Source organism: Condylura cristata, unplaced genomic scaffold, assembly GCF_000260355.1.
Source record: "Condylura cristata isolate star-nosed mole 26May11 unplaced genomic scaffold, ConCri1.0 scaffold00009, whole genome shotgun sequence".
In the NCBI taxonomy this organism is placed as follows: domain Eukaryota; kingdom Metazoa; phylum Chordata; class Mammalia; order Eulipotyphla; family Talpidae; genus Condylura; species Condylura cristata.
Genome location: NW_004567110.1, coordinates 43,241,358 through 43,260,699, shown reverse-complemented (window position 1 = coordinate 43,260,699; position 19,342 = coordinate 43,241,358). Strand labels below are relative to the sequence as shown.

Genomic DNA, 19,342 nt, shown 5'->3' with positions numbered 1-19,342 from the left:
CTGAGGTGAGTCTAGGTCACAGACATTTTTTTGTCTATGAGATTAAATATTAAACCATGTAACTTTAGCTATTAAGAAATGCCTTCATAGAATTACAATTCACATTATACTTATGGTGGTCTGTCAAGGAAGAACCAAGATTCATACAACGTTTACATACCTTTTGTAAAGTGTGTATCATTATCATGTCTGTAAAAACCTGTGTGATACATTTTTCTGAAGTGTCAGGAAAAATTTGTTTTTGATGATAAACTAGTATACTTTCTTGCATTATACAATAAAACCTATATAATATCATTACAGTTTTTGTTAAGGATACCAGGAAACTGGGAGTAAAATTCTTCTCAGTATACAAGTATGGTTACCCCTATATAATATCATTACAGTTTTTGTTAAGGATACCAGGAAACTGGGAGTAAAATTCTTCTTAGTATACAAGTATGGTTATCTTGTCAGACTATAGGCCCTTAACATTTCCCACTATCAGGAATGGTGTCATGGGTGTGGCTCATCATAATGTCCTGCAAATCCTTTTTTTTGAAACCTGGGAGATTATTGGGAAAAAATTACTCTAGTTCTTGGCCCTCCCTGGTGGCGCAAGGAGTTAGGATGCAGTACTGCAAGCTAGCCACAGTTGCTTCAGTGTGAGTTTGATTCCTGGCCCTGGGGGTGATCCACATGGTGCAGCAGACTTCTCGTCTAGCCCTCTGCTCCCCTCAGTAGCATACTTCGTCGATCTGCCTGTTCTGCTCTTCACTCTGTCTCTGGTGAATCCTCTCACTGCCCCTGCACCTCTGATCTGTACCCCAGTTCTATATGCATAAATAAATAAGTCTTTAAAAATAAGTTCTTGTTATACTTAATTTGCTGAACTTGGACCCCCATCAGGGTTAATATCAGTGAAACTAGAACCTAGTATTCAACTTTTACAGGAATTTTTTGTTTCTATATCTAGAATATTTTCATGTTTGGAAAACAATCACCTTTTAATTACTTTAGACTTCATTAACATTCGCTCAAACTTAATAAGTTTAAAGGCTATATTCTTTGGATAGGCTAGGTCAAAAGCACATTTCTAATCCTCAGTTGGAATGTGCCAAATAATTGGCTATCTTATATTTTTTTATAAAATTTATCTTCCCATGTAACTTACACATTGAGAAAAATATGATATAAAAAAAAATTAAGGGCTATTTTGACCTTGCAATAGTTTTAGACAAAAGTCCTTTTTAATGAGGTCATTCTTAAGCTCAAAAGCAGTACCACTAAATAAGATTAAAACTTCTTTAAAATATAATCACCTGCAACCCAGGGAATAGGAGAAAATATTTGCTGATCTTAATCTCTGATAATGGGTTAGTATCCAGAATATATCAAACTTTTATACAGCTCAATAGCAAAAAAAAAAAAACCTCATTAAAAGTGAGAAAAAGTCTTGAACAGACACTTCTACAAATAAGATATACACAGCCAGGAAACACATGAAAAGCTGCATCACTAATCATAAATGATCACCAGGAAATGCAAATCAAGGTCACACTGAGGTATTGCCTTCTACCCATGAGAATGGCTATCAAAACCCAGCAAATCACAAGTGCTGACCAGTATGTGGAAAAACTAGAAACCTCTACACTGCTGGTGGGAGTATAAAATGGTCCAGATGCTGTAGAAAACAGGTTGGTAACTCCTCAAAAAATTTCAAAAAATAATCACATGAGTCATCACTTCGACTCTAAGGTGTATAACCAAAGAATTGAAAGCAGAGTGTCAAAGAGATAATTGTACAACTACATTTACAGCAACATGCTTCACAACCAAAAAGAGGAAGCCACTCAAATGGACCTTGAGGGAGGAGTGGATAAACCAAACATGATATACAGCAATGTCACATTACTCGGTCTTAAGTAGCAAATTCTGACACATGCTACAATATGGGTGAATCTTGAGGAGATTATGCTAAGTAAAATAAAACAGTTCCAGAAAGATAAATTTTGTGTGATTCCATTTGTAAGTACTCCCTAGAGTATAATCAAATGCAAAGACATAAAGAGGTAGGGTAGCTGCCAGGACCTGGGGAGGGGAAACTGACTTATGTGCCAGGCATAGTGCTTTAGTTTTGCAAGTTGAAAGTGGAGTCTGCAAAATCATGTGAGTGCACAACACTGCCCAACTGTCTATTTGAAAATGGTTAAGATGGTAAATTTTATGTTACCTCTTACAGTAATTAAAAACAATAATCACACGATGTAGAAGTATTTACAGAACATCCTATATGTCAGAGAAAGGGAGGAGACCAGAGGTTGGGCTCTCAGAGGGACTTAGAAGAGCAGCTGCTGCAGTAATATCAGCCATGGCCTGCAAGTGTCTAGGGAGGGGCAGCCCAAAGGAAAACAGTAAAAACTGGTGGGCATTTTAAGACAGGAATTGTCACAAATTTGAAACAAGAGGGCAGCCTCCATGTCTATTTTGCCAGCTCTTAACAAAAAGTCTAGTACAGAGGTGGTTCTCAATACTATTTGGTAGCGCGCCCCCCCACCCCACCCCCAAGATTTCGGACTTGGTACCTAGACGAATGGCTTTACTACAGATTGATACTGTGCAGGTGGGAGGGGGAGACAGCTTGGGTGTGATAAGTAGATGATGACACTGTCACACAAGCCGTTTTATATGACAGTCATAATTGGAAATATGGCGCAGGAATGCCCCATTTCAAGGTAAAGATCAAGGTTAGAAATAGGAATGTGGGCTTTGTGATTATGGGAGAGGAGTTCACCAAAAGTTGATGAATCCATCAAGTGAGTGAGTCAAAACGCAAACTGAGAAATGGGATGAAAGCACCCTAGGGACTTAGTGTAGGAATTAGTAAACCAAGAAGTGGCAGCAAACTGGTAGAAGGGGAGCTCCCAATGGAGCCACTCAAATTCTTGTTTCTGGATAAATCTGCTGCTGCTTTTTTTTAAAATTTATTTTAAAGATTTATTTATTTATGCATACAAAAGTGGGGTGCAGCCAGAGGTGCAGGGGCGATGAGAGGATTCACCAGAAACAGAGTGGGGGGCAGAACAGGCATATTGACAAAGTACACTGCTGAGGGGAGCAGCAATCAAGCAGCAGAGGTCGGCCGCACCATGTGGATCACCTCTGGGGCTGGGATTGAATTTGCCCTGAAGCCGCCAAGGCTTGGCTTAGCTTCGCAGTGCAGAGCTCCAACCCGCTGCCCCATCAGGGAGGGTCTGATGCTTCTTTTAGGAGATAAGTGGGCCAAATGTGAATGTCTGTCTTTTCTGGGGCAGCTGCATGGACTGGCTGAAATAAGTGCAGAGAGAATCTGAGGAGAGGACGGCCTATTGATCTGTTGTCAAAAGGCTGAATTTGATGAGAAGTTGTGAGAGGGAAGCTCTATCAAAAAGGTCACTGCGGAAACCAGACTGAAGAGGGTCGGCAGGGAAATGGGCAGAGGAAGGAGAGGAAGCAGGTGTGCGCTACTTGCCGGAGACTTTTGACCCAGAAAGGAAGGAGGAAATTTAGACAGCGACCAGAAGGATTAGCTGGGCCAAGGGACAAGAAATTTTACTTCTATCCTAAGAAAATGAGAGCAGATCCTGCTGAAAGAAAGATGCTCAGAAAGCCAGAAGAAAAGGAAGACACTTTGAGAAGGTGACAATTGTTGAAGTTGGGTTGTGGATAAACTGAAATAAGGAAACAGAAAAAAATAGCAACAGTGAGCCAATGTTTTAAGGTCACTGGGAGAATCCTAAGCCTGAGACTGAGAGTGCTATGTGCTTTAGAACCACACCGACCTCAGATCAGACCCTGTCTATCAATGGGACATTTTAGCCTCAATTTGCTCACCTAAAATAGGAATGGAAGGATCTTTTTGAGTTTTCTTGGGTTAGAAATGATTTATATGAGGTACTTAGTACTAACTCAGGCTACTTAGTCAATTATTATTACTCATTATTAACCTTCTGAGGTTTAGTGCTGCTAGGGCTTTGAAGAAGTGACAATGAGGTATGACTACTATCCACACATGCCAAGAAGTGGGAGAAGAAGGTCCGCTGGCTGAGAGCAGCGGACCTAACCTCAGGTCTAGGTGATTCTGCATCTTTCTCTAGCAGGGCTATTTTCTGGGAGTAGCAGAGATGGTAAAAGGTGGCCTTGATGAAATAGGGTAGAGACTTGAGCTAGGAGGAGGAGGAAGCAGAACAGCACAGAGCTCTGGGGAGTGAAGTCACACAGCCCACAGTGGACCAGATGTAAAGACAGTTTAACAACTGCAAAATTGTGGAAATGCAGATTATCATTACAGCTTAAAGGTGTTTTTTAACTGACTGGAAGGTTTTTGTCTTTCCAATGGCAAGTTTTATAGAAACTGCCTTTGCTTGGCTTAATTATTATTACTCATCATTAACTTTCTTTAGTGCTGCTAGGTCACTAAAGGATGAATCTTTAGTTCAAGTTGTTAGTAGGATTTTGGTAAATAATTTTAAAAGGGTACATATGTGGCCCTCCCTGGTGGCGCAGTGGGTTAAAGCACAGCACTGAGAAGCTTAAGCCACTTCCGCATGAGTTCGATTCCCGCCTGCCCCGGAGGAGATCCACATGGTGTGGCAGACCTCTCCCTGACCCGCCCGCTGCTCCCCTCAGCAGTGTACTTTGTTGATCTGCCTGTTCTGCTCCCCACTCTGTCTCTGGTGACTCCTCTCACCCTCCGCATCTCTGGCCTGTACCCCAGTTCTATATGAATAAATAAAAATCTTAAAAAAAAAAAGATACATATGCTATAAAACAAAACTAATATAAACATGACTACATTTTCTTTTAGTGTTGTAGTAGACACATCTGGATGTTCCTGGTAAGGCACCCTAACAGGAAATTTGCAATCTTAGTAACCAAGACACACTCCAGGAAATGGAATTGTCATGTCAGTGCTGCTAAACTTCTTATCCTTTACCAGTGGTCTGTTATGGGTACAAATTAAAGTATGACAAAGGACTAGCCCAAATGAAGGCCATCCAAAGGTCACAACACATGATGACAGCAGTCGTGTTCAGGTAACACAGGCAGCCCCAATCTCCACAAATGCCCCAAAAGTGTATACTTTGGTGTCCAAACTAGTTCACTGTATAAACAGTTATACATTAAAAAACAAAAAAAACTAAGCGAACATTATTCACTTCCTTAAAAAAATCACAGGAATTCTTTTGAATTCCTTTAACTTAAAGTTGAACATATTTTCTGAGGTGATAAAATATCCATTTTCTCTCTTCTGTATCTAAAATGTCTCTTAAAATCTCAAGTTTACCAGTTTACCATTTTACTTGTTCTATTTCACATGCTGGGAAATTATAGTGTTTTTGCTCTGCTAGGCATGCTGAAATAGTAGCAATATAGTTATTCTGTCTCCACAGACTAGTGTTCCCTTGTAGGAATTATAATTACATTTATTTCATGCCTGGTACATGACTAGAAATACATTTAATAGTTCACCTAAAACGTCCCTATTTCTATTCTCAATCTTCAGTTTGTTTGCTGATGCAGCAGATATTGGAAACAATAATATAATGAACACAAAAATTTACTCTGACTTAGGTTAACCTTCTGGTTTGAGAAAGTGACGCTTGAAATTCTGCTTCACCAGGTTAAAAAATACGACTAGAATTTGAAGTGCCTCTGAGACCCCACAAATTCTTCTCTTGTGCTTAGACAACTATTCTATCTTCTGAGGGATTTGAGATTGAAAAAAATCTAGGAACATATTCAAAGTCACAAAACTAATTTAGTAGGACTAGCAGGCGAACCTGGGTCTCCTAACCTTTAGGAAAAGCTGGTTACTATGGTGCAAAGAGAAATTTCTGTCTACAGTCTTCTAGATTTTGCTTTAACAAACACTCCATTATTTATCTCTTTTATTATCTTTTGGCTATAATTATTTTTCTGCTACAAGAATTAACTCAATTTTGCCTTTTATTCATGCTTTCTTTTGAGTTTACCGTGTCTATGCTCACTTTATTTCTCTATTTGATTTTTTAATTTTAATAGATTTACAACTTGCATCCATTTATAACTCTAAAATGTAATTTCTGAGCTTTCTTCTCCTACATGTTTTTTAAATCAGTTTTGGCTGACTTTCAAATGAAATAACAGTTTAAAAAGCATCTTACTAAAGACTAGAGAAAAGATTTGGTTTTCATCAAGGTTATTCTTTAACAGGAACATTTTTAGGTGGTGTTAAAAATACTACAGATTCATCCAACTCATAGTTGCCTTCCCCAAATCACCAAATTAGTAATTAACGCCTCCAAGTTTTAAAGGAAATATCAGAAGATCTAGTTCGTCCTGAAATCTTTAAAAGTTTCCTCTTTCCTCATGAGAATCTCAAAAATATCTGTTGCTTTTATCTGTTTTCAGCATCTGCTGCATTAAACTGAGGATAGTGACTTTTTATACTAATACTCAACAGATAAAATAGCTTACCCAAGGATACTGAGAGAGATGGGAGCAGTAACAAATATATAAGCCATGTGACTCATTTTCTGTATATCGCCTTTATAGAAAAATAACATTTGGTACAATCGGGGGCAAAGGCAAGTTCTGAATATGAGTATATGTAACATCAAGATAAAAATGTATATATACTTCTTCATTAGAGATGGTGGTAAGAATGCAAGACAGGGTTTAAATAAAGTAAGTAAAAGGATCATGTTAAATCCTGGCTCAAATAATAAGAATCTTTTCCTTCTGGTCCTGATAAATTGTCAGCGACCTGTTTCATTACTGCATTGTTACAGTGCTTATAATAGTTGGAATATTCTTGACCAAAAAGCCTGCTGCTTGCTGGATACTTACTATAGACATAATTGGATGACCTTTTGAATTTATTTTTCTTGGTAGTGGAATTAACGGACACGGGGGCTAGAGTGCCACGCCTCCATGGGTGCAAACTCCTGCAGCAGCCATGGTGGAATGTGGGGTCAGCCTTCTTGACTCCATTCCTTAGTGACAGATGCACTAACCCAGCGGAACGACTCCTCACTGATCTGAGATTCAAACAGAGTCCAAATAATCTCAAGAACAATTCCAGGCACAGAGAGGAATGCTGCACATCCCAAGAACGAGGGGCAATTTAGGCTGAGATTTGCACGTAGGTAAGCATTTTTCTTGTAGCCCAAGAATTCATAATCTACTGACTGCCATCATGTAAAGGGGAGAGAGTCAGACTGCTCTGGAGGAGCAGGAGGCGTTACTCAGCCCAAAGCCTTCCCTCCCTCAGCTGAGGGTTATCCAGTGTGGGCAGAAAAGTCAGGGCAGTCCCTGCCCCTTTGCTGAGTTCTGAGAGCTGCTCTAGAGGCCTTCAGGTTTATCTCTGAGCACCAAGCTCTACTTTCCACGTCAGATTTTCTGAATGTGTTACAGCTTAGCCAGCAGCAGGAGCAGCAGAAGGCGTAGTTCTTCCTTCCTTTTCAATATAATCATAGTAATCTACAAAGTGATGCAGACTTGGTGACAAAAGGATGCGCCTTCATGTGTGCTGCTCTGCTCTATGGGAAGCGGGCACCTGGAATCTCCCCTTGCAGTAGGCAGAGGATGCTGTAGCCACTGGACGCTCTCTAGGATTCCAGTGGAAACTGACATAATGTACTTATAATTTTGGAGCCAAATAATGCTGCAATAGACACGCTGGGAGAATGATACTTCCCATTCTGTTGTACCCTGGCAGGAATGAGATGGGGCACAAGCCCTCTTGTTGCTGAGGAGGTGAGGGACAGCAAGAAAAGGAAAGGCCTGTGGGAGTCATCGTAACGAGAACCAGGCAATTTCTTTGGAAGTACTTGTGGTTCCACAGCCCCGTGACAGGGCTTCTTCCACGGAGGAACAGGAAAGCCTGGGAAAACGGCATTTGTTTCACAGAAAGGAAGTTTAAAAGCCTCTTTCTATAGTCTGCTGGGAAACTGTGCTGTTAGGAGTTCTTACTAATAACATTACCAATGTCTCACTGTTCCTTGTCTTCCTGTGATGGTTCTCCAAAGTTGCCTATCAGTTTGAATATGTGTTTCCTAAGATAATCACCCCTAGCCTGGGTCTCTTGACGTCCTCTCGTTACTAAATCTTTGTTTCAGGATCCATCTCTAATGCTTTGCATTCTACTTCAAACAAAACTAACAAACTTAATGATCTATAAATATCTAGAAATGCTTTGAAATTATTTGCCAATCTTAGCACACTAGTAATTCTACTTAACCCTGCATACCATGATAATTTTTCTTTGCCTACTTACCATGTTTCTATTGCATGCATCATCATCCTGCTCTCACCCCCCTGCAATTCTGGGTGAAATTATAGCTTCTTTTCCCTTAAATTTCTCCCTGACATATGATTTCTGTTGGCAACAGTTAATTGCTAATGTGAAAATTTCCTGCAATGTTTTTCTGAGATATCATGGCAACAGCAGCTCAAAGGAGTGATCTGGCAAAGTGGAAAGAAGAAGGTGGTGCTGCTGGTCTGAGGCACAGGCTCAGTCACAACCAGAGCACACAGACACTACAGTCAGTCACCACAGGGACATATTCTAACAGGATGAGTAAAAAGTTATTTGGGCAAGTTACTTGTTTGACTACCCTTTCCATGGTTCCAGAAATGACCTACTGATGTTGACTCTGAAAGTGCAAAATTGCTGTTGATGCAAACCATTTGCATTCTATATAAAATGGAAAGACCTGGAATCTTTGTGATCTTAAAAGTAATTACCACTATAAACTACTAATTAAAATGTGATCAGATAATGAACTCCCTGGTATCACTCAAAATTTCTAAAGTGGTACTATTCCCTTGGTTTAATCTGACAGTAATTTTAAGGGACTGAATATAGGTAAGTATCTGATACAACACACCTTATTATGATCTGAATATATACACCAACACATGTTAAAAATGCAAATGTTTTTACTTAAGGTTGGTTTGCAGTCACGTGGGGAAAATTCTAACTATCCTTATTATCCACTAATGCAGTTTTTGGGGCTTTAGTTGTAACCCAGGAAATAGGACAGAGTTGGAACCAATAAAAACCAAAACCAACTAATTCTGGAATAATTTAATGGAAATATTAGCTAAAATCATTGTGCCTATTACTAACACTGCCCTGGTAACTAGTTAGGTCAGAGCTGCTCATATTTCTAAGTAATAATTTTATTCTACAGGGCACCAGGTTTCCTTGTCAAATAAGTCTTTATTACAGGCTTATTATGTAATTCAATTCATGGGTTAAAAATGTTTCCTATGCCTGGAAAGCCAACTGCAAGAGCACTGTGTCCTTGACTCTTGATGAAAAATCATTAGACTGGAATTCAGTAAGCAGATTTTAATTTTAAAATAGTAATATAGCACATTCTATTCACCTTCAGAAATAGCCTTCTAAGCTTCTGAGTGCTTTTACCAGTCATCTCTTTTATGCTCTGGAAATTTACATTGCCCTGAAATTCAAGTTATAAAGGAGGACTGCAGGAGTCCTAGCTGTGTGGTCATCCTGGCCTGTCCAATGCACCTCAAAAGCCCGTTTTTCCGTCCCTTAGCCACTTCTTGGCAGCGTCCCACTCCCTGCCATTTGCCACTTGTTCTAGGCTATTTTAATTCTGGACAAGTTGTGGTAGTAGGCTATATTTAAATTGGCTAGCTCTGTGAAGAAACACGGTAAACGCACGTGGCACTTTTCCCTTTTTGACATAATCCAATTGTTCTTTGGCTTTGAATCAAGTGTGTGAGGTTCTGTATCATACACATTGACTCAGTTACTCTCCCCACTTCCCAGGAGTTTAATGCCCAATAGGTGGGAGTGGGAGGGATGAGTTATGACAGGGACCTGTGGTAGTCACTGAAAACTTGAGTAAATTGCAAACAAAATTGAATAATGAGCAGTAAGTCAAGATGACTTTAGCTCTGAACACTACTGGAATAATTGCAGAATGTTTTTTCAAAGACCAATTTTCAGACATGAATTCTGTAAAATATGCATTCATTGAGAGAGTCTTAAGAGAAACTGCATGTACATAAAAAGAGGGCTTTCCCAAATCTCCTGAGTTTTCAGGCATGGACATTCTTCTTTTGGACCTAATGCAACATATTTTTAATTAAACTAACACTGCATTCTAACATTGGATAGGTTTCAGCTGTTCATTATTGAGACTCAGCTCATGTATGTATTACATTAAGATCACTGCTAAAATCCTAGATCTGTGTGGTCATTCTGGCCTGTAAAATCTCTACCACTGTCCCTTACCCAGCCCCCCTCCCCCACTTCAGAAGCAAAATTCTAAGAAATGCTTGGTTCTATCCTGCTCTTCCTTACTACCCTCAACCCCTGCGCTGCCATGTTTGTACACTTCTGTGCTAGCCCAAGGGTGTAAGCTCTTAGCTGGACTTATACTGTTGCTTTAAAGAGGAAAAACTGGTTGAAAATGTGCCTAATCACCAAAAGTTAAATAAAATTAAAAAAATAGAAAAGCAACCAAAACCTTCTTTAAAGAACTGTTGCTTGAGGTCATGCAAACTTTCATAGTTCAAAGCCAACCTACAGTCAGAATCATAAAGAATCAGAAGGCATTTCACGTTTAAGAAGTACTTTAAAATGCAGGACTTTTGCCTCAAGACCTTGCTGTACAACTGCTGGTATACTGATACGCTCATTTTGCTGGAGTAGAACAAAAACCCAGATTAGTTATATGATCCTCTAGAAAGAGCCAAGCTAGAGAGACGAAGTATAGAAACTAGGGTTTCTGAGGTATTTACTTTCACTGCTTGAGCTATTAGGATTTATATGCTGTCAGTCAAGATTCTATATGACTTCTTGTTGAATAAAATTTACTACCCAAACAGATAGTAAATAAAGGGGTTTTTATTTTCTAGAAAAAGAAAACCATGTTAGAAATAGTATGTTAACAAAGTATTCACTCACATAGACTAGTTGATTAATATGAAATCACTCTTACATGTCCCAAATAAAGGAAGGACCATTAGGAGTCAATTTGATTATAGGTAATCTGCGTTTATAGGTTTTCAAATTTATTTACATAGCAAAACATAAATGAAGAACAAGGATCAAAATAGAGATGCCAATTTTTACTAGAAGGTACATAAGTGTTACTAAATATATTATGCTCAGAAAATCACACAAACACAACTCTAAATCTGATCATTACCCTTACTGCTCTAAATTTCAGAGAGCTAATGCCACATTTCAAGAAATAAAATGCAATCTTCATTCCCTAACATATTCCCTGGTTCCTTGGTATTTCTTTAGGCAAGAAAACCACCAGAGTTCTTCTAGTTTTTCATTTCTTTTTCTGTGACATTGTCCAAGCTCACCCTTAAAGGCAGCAAGACAATGAAAAACGTGAGCAGCTCTTCTATTACAATTGTGGATAGATATTTAAAACAAATCATACATTTAACAAATATGGATCAATATTCTGCCTGAAAATGCTACGAGTGGGAGTATAACTGTAGCTCTAGCCCAAAGCTCCAATTTTTTTTTTTGAGATATTTACTTTCACTTTTCTCTTTACTTTTAAAACACAAAGTTCTATATTTTAAATGCTCAGCATTTCCCTCCCATCACAGCTTTGGGAGGTTGTCTGCACTGATGGACAGAAAGGTCTTCATGAGTATTTTCTTAGGTCAGAATCAAAGTAGGAAAAACACCAATTCTGGACTTTCCTTTTTTTAATAATTTAAATGACCAGTGGCACCTTTAAAGACATATATTTGATAATTTCCAAGTTTCTAGTTCAACTGTTATTGTATTTCCCTGTGATTACTATCAACCAGCGCGCACACACACACACACACGTACAGATGACACATATGCCAAGATGAAAATAAAGGAGTGTGTGTTGTCATTCTGAGAATGCCAGGGTAAAGAACAGAAATTATCTCACTTTTCTTAAGGAGTCCAGAAAGAAACCCTGGGTGACAGGAGCTAAAAACAAGGGGACACAAGCCAGATCTCTGGGGACAGAAAAGATGAATGGATGGGCCAGGTCCCAGAATCCGAGGTGGAAGGTGGGAGCAGGAGATGACCTGTGAACTCTGACCTCTGTGGTCCAGAGATCATTCCTGCCCTAGTCTGGTGGAACTGACAGGAGAAGACACAAATGGGAGGGCATACTGTTCCTAGACAAGTCACTGGTTGGTAATGTCCAAAGTGTCACCACTAGGAAAAATGTAATACCTTTGAATATATTTATTGTATTAATTTAATCAAGTAAGTAAGCACTGATGATTAACATACACTGAGCGTGCTTTATATGCCAAAGTGAACTTACATTATCTATTCTAAGAATGCTACACATCACAGCTACTATGATCCACCTAACCTCCCCCCCCCACCTAGTCAAGCTGTAGATTTTTCCTATGATGGTCTTTCTTTTCATTCTATACATGAAAACTGGCTTTCTTCATCTGAAATACAAAAAATAAAGATGTTCTTCTAGATGGGGATATTTTCTAAAATTAACAAAAAATTTTCTCATTCTGGTATGAGTTGGTACTGTGTATGTCCCCTCTTCGGGGGGATAGATGTAGTTTAAATAAAAGCTTACTTGATGCTATCAAGTGACAAATGATTGTTAGTTGCACTAGCTTTTCAAAGATTTTACTGCAAGGAAAGGATCTATCAAGTTGCAACATCTCCCTGAGACCAAGGTAAGACTTGTTGAGACACTGCTTGCTCTCTCTTTGGGGTTTCAGCAGATGACACATGCCAAGTCTCCTAAAATCGGCATTTCACACACCATGGCATATGAAGCCTGCTGCCTGCCAGGCCACCCTGAGGCCTCTTGCGGCCTCACTCTGTTCCCTGCTGTCCGCTGCCATCTGGAGGAGCTGACTGTCCTCTCCCCACACACTGCCCTGGGCATGTCTTCAGATGTATCTTGCATCGGTAATATTTGGCACTGAAAACTAATACCTCAATCTACAACATATTGTTACAAGCATGGCATAAATGTATTCTTTCGATTACATTAGCATGATGGAACTTTTATGATGTAGATGTGTTATTTAGGATTCATAGACTTCAAAAGTGCCAAACTAAAAATATCTCTTACATCATACTGGAACACACTCAAACTGCAGTTTCTTGATGTTTATCTAATCCATTCCTATAGTGGTTATCTCCATGATTTCTAGAGTCAGACCAACTGGATGCGAAATAGTTCATATCACTCACTGGTCTGTTACCCAGGCTAAGTTCTTTAGCCTCTCTATAGCCCGATTTTTCATCTATAAAATGAGATTAGTGGTAGAACCTAACTTGCAGGGTTGTTATGAGATTTACAGATGATAAATGTAATGCCCAAAGAACAGAAAGTGCAGTAAAGCCAGACAGAGAATATTCAACACCATTATAGATCATATTTACCTATTTGACTAGACAACTTGAAAATACATTGGTTATGAATATGTAATATATTCACATGGTTCAAAAAAATACGAAAAATAACAGGAAATTTCCCTCTTATCTTGTCCCTAATACTAACCTAGCCATAGCTAACCACATTGCTATTTTGTGAAATGACACTTTGAGTGTCTTTAAATATATATATGAAAGCAGTAGAAATGACTCTTTTTCAAAACAGAAGGAAGTGATATACACAACACTTCTCATGAAAATCAACCAGACAACAGCGACCACACAGAGCTTAAGGCCAGAGATGGACACCTTGTTTAGTGAGAGACATGGCAGTGAAAGGAAGACCCTGGGGAAGCAGGTCAACAGTTTCTAGCCTGAGGACCTATATTTTTCCTGCTCCTGCACGTGTAAGCTATGCAGTCCGTCTTGCCTGCCCATCAAGACTTTTGCTGTGGCACTATGAGAGACAAATGTGTGAGGTTTTGTAAATTTTGAAGGACATAAATGTACACATGTAGATGTACACACACGCGCATGGCATCACTATCAGTTAGAAGCTGCAACAGCCCCCACCCTGGAAACACGTGGACACGGAGAGCATAAAGTCTCCTTTTCTGGCCTGTGACTGGGTAGATGACAAGATGACATTCCTCATCACAAAGATCTACTATCCCCCCTTTTTTTTTTTTGGGGGCACTGGGGGTTTTTTTTTTTTAAAGATTTATTTATGCACACAGAACTGGGGTACAGGACAGAGTTGCAGGGTCAGTGAGGGGCTTCACCAGAGACAGAGTGGGGAGCAGAACAGGCAGATCAACAAAGTACACTGTTGAGGGGAGCAGCGGGCGGGATAGCAGAGGTCTGTTGTGCCATGTGGATCACCTCCGGGGCCAGGCATTGAACTTGCACTGAACCAGCTGGGGCTAGCTTGCAGTGCTGCACTTTAATCTGCTGAGCCACCAGGGAGGGCCAAGATCTACTATTCTTTAAGGGATAAAGAGCCACCGTGGCATGTAGTCTGTGCCTTAGATCAACCTTGCTCAACTTTTCCAAGTTGGGTCCAGTTTCTCTGATGTAAAACTGTATCAACTCTAATTTTTACCAACACTAGGCTGAAAATGAGACGTTTAGACAGTGAAGACTAGTGGTCTTCGCTTCCTCAGAAACAGGAAAACACAGGCAATCCTCTGAAGCGTGGCTGGGGGTGATGCGTTCCTTTGTGTTCCTAACACTGGCTGCAGCTGGAGCCTATTCTTTGGGAGTATGAGCACTGGATGAAGAGAAGCTCTGTATTGGGTTTAAGAGATTTGGGTTCTGTTGTTGATTCCTTACTACTTATGGCAGGGGCCCCTCACCTCCCTATGATCTACTAGTTTCTTCTGTACAAGTTTAAGGGGTTAGGATTAGGGCAATTTAATACATTTCCTCTGCCCGATATAAATCAAAGGCCTATGCAGATCTGGCTCATAGGTAGGTGCCTCTCCATCTGCTTGACTTTCCCTGCCTCCTACAACAGCTTTTCCATAAAACCTGAGTACTCTGAGGGCTGAAACTATAGTTTGAGGAGTGCCAGAAAAACAGAGTTCTAAAGTTCCCTTCCACTTTAATATTTAATAAATGTGGCAGTTACACTTTTATTTCGAGAGACATTGCTTATTTTATTTAAGTAAAATGGTGCCTTTTTTGTTTTTTTAAGTGATAATAAATAGCCTTCCTGCTAAATGTGATGAACTATTTTGCTTTGATAAATAGATTCAAAAAGAGATGAATTACCTTCTAACTAAAAACTTCCTACAATTTGAATGATAGAACCTATATCTACACAGCAGTCAAATCATCTGTGGAAGGAAAAATATGAAGAAGTTGTATATATTTTATAAAAGGTAGGCTTACAAAAGTTGAACCATAGATGTTTACACTTATTAAATTAAAGCTTAAATATTCTTAAGGGTTCAGGGTTAAATATTCTTTTATTTTTATTTTTTTACTTTTTTTAAAGATTTATTTATTTATTCGTACAGAACTGGGGGACAGGCCAGAGATGCGGAGGGTGAGAGGCTTCACCAGAGACCGAGTGGGGAGCAGAACAGGCAGAGCTACGAAGTACACTGCTGAGGGGAGCAGCGGGCAGGTCAGGAGAAGGTCTGCCGCGCTATGTGATCTCCTCTGGAGCAGGCAGGAATCGAACTCATGGGGAAGTGGCTTTAGCTTCTCAGTGCTGTGCTTTAACCTGCTGCGCCACCAGGGAAGACCCAGGGTTAAATATTCTTAAGGGTTTTCTACATGGATCTCTAATGCTAGCCATAGTTTTGAAGCATTCTGTAATCTGCCAATTAAACCTGGGATGATTAATCATTATATCAATATATTTTATTAAATCTTAAAACTGAAAAAGATCTCAGAATCATTCAGTTCCAGCTCAGTTATATAGATCAGGAAGCTCAGGTTGAGCGCAGTTAGGGTTACATATACCCACACTGGAAATGTGCATTTTATAAACCCATGCTGGTCAGTGCCAATAATGTTGGTGGCATAACAGAGCAATGAAGGATGGAAAATATAATACTCCTAGAAAGATAGGCACAAGGTATCACTTCATTTCACCTGTTTTAACTGATAAAACTTGGGGGAGGGCCCTCCCTAGTGGCACAGCAGGTTAAAGCACAGCACTGAGAAGCTAAAGCGACTTGCGCATGAGTTCAATCCCCATCTGCCCTGGAGGAGATCCACATGGTGCGGCAGACCTCTCCTGGCCCCCCCCCCTGCTCCCCTCAGCAGTGTACTTCATCGATCTGCCTGTTCTGCTCCCCACTCTGTCTCTGGTGAAGCCTCTCGCCACTCCTGCACCTCTGGCCTGTACCTCAGTTCTGTATGCATAAATAAATCTTAAAAAAAAAAAAAAACTTGGAGGAAATGCCATTCCCATGGGATCATCGTAAACCATTATATGTAGGTATAGCTGCTCTAAATGATTACCAAGCACTGGGCTACTCTTCAGCAAAGCAGATAGATGTCTGTTTTTACATAATTGCCCTTCCAATGCACTCACCTTTCTTGTTAGTGATGAAATGTAGGGGAAACAGAAAGGGAATAGCCAGAGAAAGGAGGATGATGGGAAAAGTGAGGAATGGGGAGAGGGGCATTCAACAAGGCAAAGAATCACTAGCCCACAAATGCACCAGAGCTAAGTTTAACAAAGAATGACAGGACCCCAAGAAAAAACATGAAAATTAAACATTTAATACTTACATATTAGTATCATGTGTGTTAATATACACACATAAAATAATAATAAATAAATGTATAACACTTCTCTGTAATTATGAGCCCCTATATTCAAGAATCTTTACTAAATACTGCATGAACAAATTCATTGTAAAGGACTCTCACGAGAATCCTTCAAGGCTACTACTCTCTCTGTTATGTATAAGGGACCATTTTCAGATAGGGAGTGGTTTGTCTAAGTACACAGCAGAACTGAGGACTGAATTTGCATATCATTAGTCAAAAAGTCCATGATCTTTCCTCCACAATATGCTGCTGATGATTGGAAATACTTTAAATATTATGGGAGGACCCTACCAAATGTGTGATAACTATTTGCTATTTTTTTGTATTTAAATCAAATATAATTTTGATAAAATAAACTTTAAGCTGATCATTTAGACAGAGATACTTATCAACTCTTGGAGCTACAGCTAAAATTAATAATCAACTGGAAATTAAGTAGCATCACTTAACCAACTCTGCTTATCATTGCTTTTCTGGATCAGAAAGTCACAAGTGGCCCTTGGACATTTAAGGTTTGCCTTAATATAGTAGGAACAAAAACCCTACTGATCCCTCAGTGAGCCAATCTGGTGAAGAGAGCTGAAAATACTAAGTGGGCAGATGTGTTTACCCAATTATTTCAGTCGAACAGACCCAGCCTTAGTACCCAACACACTGAAATAACCCTAATCTATGGCCAGGTTTTAAATTAAAGTTTGATAAGAACATTCTATTTTCATGAGAGTTTTTAAAAGATGTTCAATGTTCTTCAGATTGCTGAGAATTTGAGCACCCAGTCCTAGCTCACTGCAGTGTGTGCCGGATTTGGTCTCATCTGTCCTGTGTGGTCAGTGGTAGTTACCCCGACCCTGACCTAACTCAGCCCATAATGAGCCCCTCACACTCGTGCTGCTGTGATCTGAGGTCACTGGATAAATCTTAAACACAGTTGGATTTCCCCCTCCCACACCCTGCCCTTTTCTTATAACCACAGATGCCACCCACCGCCAGCTTCTCCTTTCCTAAGAGAGCTTGGCAGCAGTCATCTCTGAAGTGTCAGAGACACTTCAGAGACAACAGACTGAAAGATGGGGAGAGGACACCAGAAATGACCAGGCCGACTCTAAGAAACCCACAGGAAGAAATTTGAGAAGTTGCCTAACCCCATCTGAGGTGAAGAGACTTTTCTAAAGTCCTGCAGTGCAGGAATCACACAAGAAGCACCTCTGACGTTAGCTCACTGAATCCTTTTCATTTCCCCGCCAGGAGGCTCTATAATTATCCTAATTGTATTGATGAAGAAGCCAAGGTTAAGCTGGAGTTAAGACGCCAAGCAGTCTTGACTCTGAAGTATGTGTTCTTTCCACACTCCACTGCCTTAAATAACATCAGTTCCCCCTCACCAGTCTAGAAATGTCCTCCAAGTTTTGCCTATTACAAATCTATAACTTTGATTACGGAAGATGTGTGACTATTGTATTCTAAGAAAGATAAGCAGGAGCTATGTGCCCAAGTAGAGTATATTCCATACTCTTCAATCAGAAAGTTTTGCTTCTGTGCCAATAGGATAGCAAGGCCCATATCATACGGTGGAGAGCACCACCAGGATGCTACACTGCAGAAAACCTTTGGAATGAAGAACTTCAGAAGGCACACATTTGAATTAAATAGGTACTGCAAATTGTACCAGAAGTACTTCCATGCACTGTATCTTGGCGTTTGAAAGACAGAGCACAATGTTTACTACAACACTGCTGGTGACGGTGGGGTGTGAGAGGCAACCTAAGTATCTATTGCTAAGGGACTGGTAAGCAAAATGGGTGTCTGGGAACTTACGAATACTACGTAGCAATCAGCACTGATGGTCCAGGTATACATCTGGCAACATGGATAATTTTAAAACACATTTTATAGAGGCAAGAGAGAAAATTGAAAAGAAAATATAAAAATGTATAACAATATAACTATTCCTTAGTTCAAAAATATTCAGAATGTTCCCTTTTATCATTTATTAGTTTAGTTAGCAAATCCTTATGGAACACCCAGCATGTGCCAGGCCGTACCAGTAGTGAACAAAACTGGCATCTTTTGCCCTGTTAACTGTCTAACTCCATTGAAGAGTCACAGATGTTAAACAAAGCAGCCAACAAATAAGTATATTGTAAACTGCTGTGAGTGCTTTGATGGAAAAGACCAGGCAATATGAGCAGAGAGCTCGCAAAGAAGCCACACAGAGGACATGAGTTTTTGACTGTGATAGGCAGGATGAACAGAATTTGGCCAGAGGAATAGGAGGGAAGGTGGGAAGGCATCCTGAGAGATGGAATGCAGGTAAAGAGACCTTAAGGTAGAGAGCAGCAGTATTTTTGACAGTTTTGAAGTCAGTTTGGAGAAAGATCAGTGTGCCTGGAGTGTGGTGAGCTGGAGGGTGAGAGGTAAGAAGCTGGAATGTGGAATCAGGCTTGATGCTGGTCGCCTTAAATTAATCATAGATTTGAATGCCTTTAGGTAGGTGAGAGGTCTTCATTATATCACATATCCCATAAACCCTTATTGTGTCCTAACTACTGGACTCTATTTTTATGTTACCTTTTTATTTCCTGGTATTATTTGAATTTCACCTATTATACTAATAATATGTGGTTGTGTGAGTAGAAAAGAAAATGG

The 19,342-nt window shown here is 39.8% G+C and overlaps 1 protein-coding gene across 1 annotated transcript in view; it reads right to left on the bottom strand.

Annotated features, from left to right (window-relative positions):
- JPH1 (junctophilin 1) overlaps positions 1-19,342 on the bottom strand; it is a 76,847-nt gene that overhangs the window by 22,075 nt on the left and 35,430 nt on the right. The gene's annotated exons all lie outside the window — the stretch shown is intronic.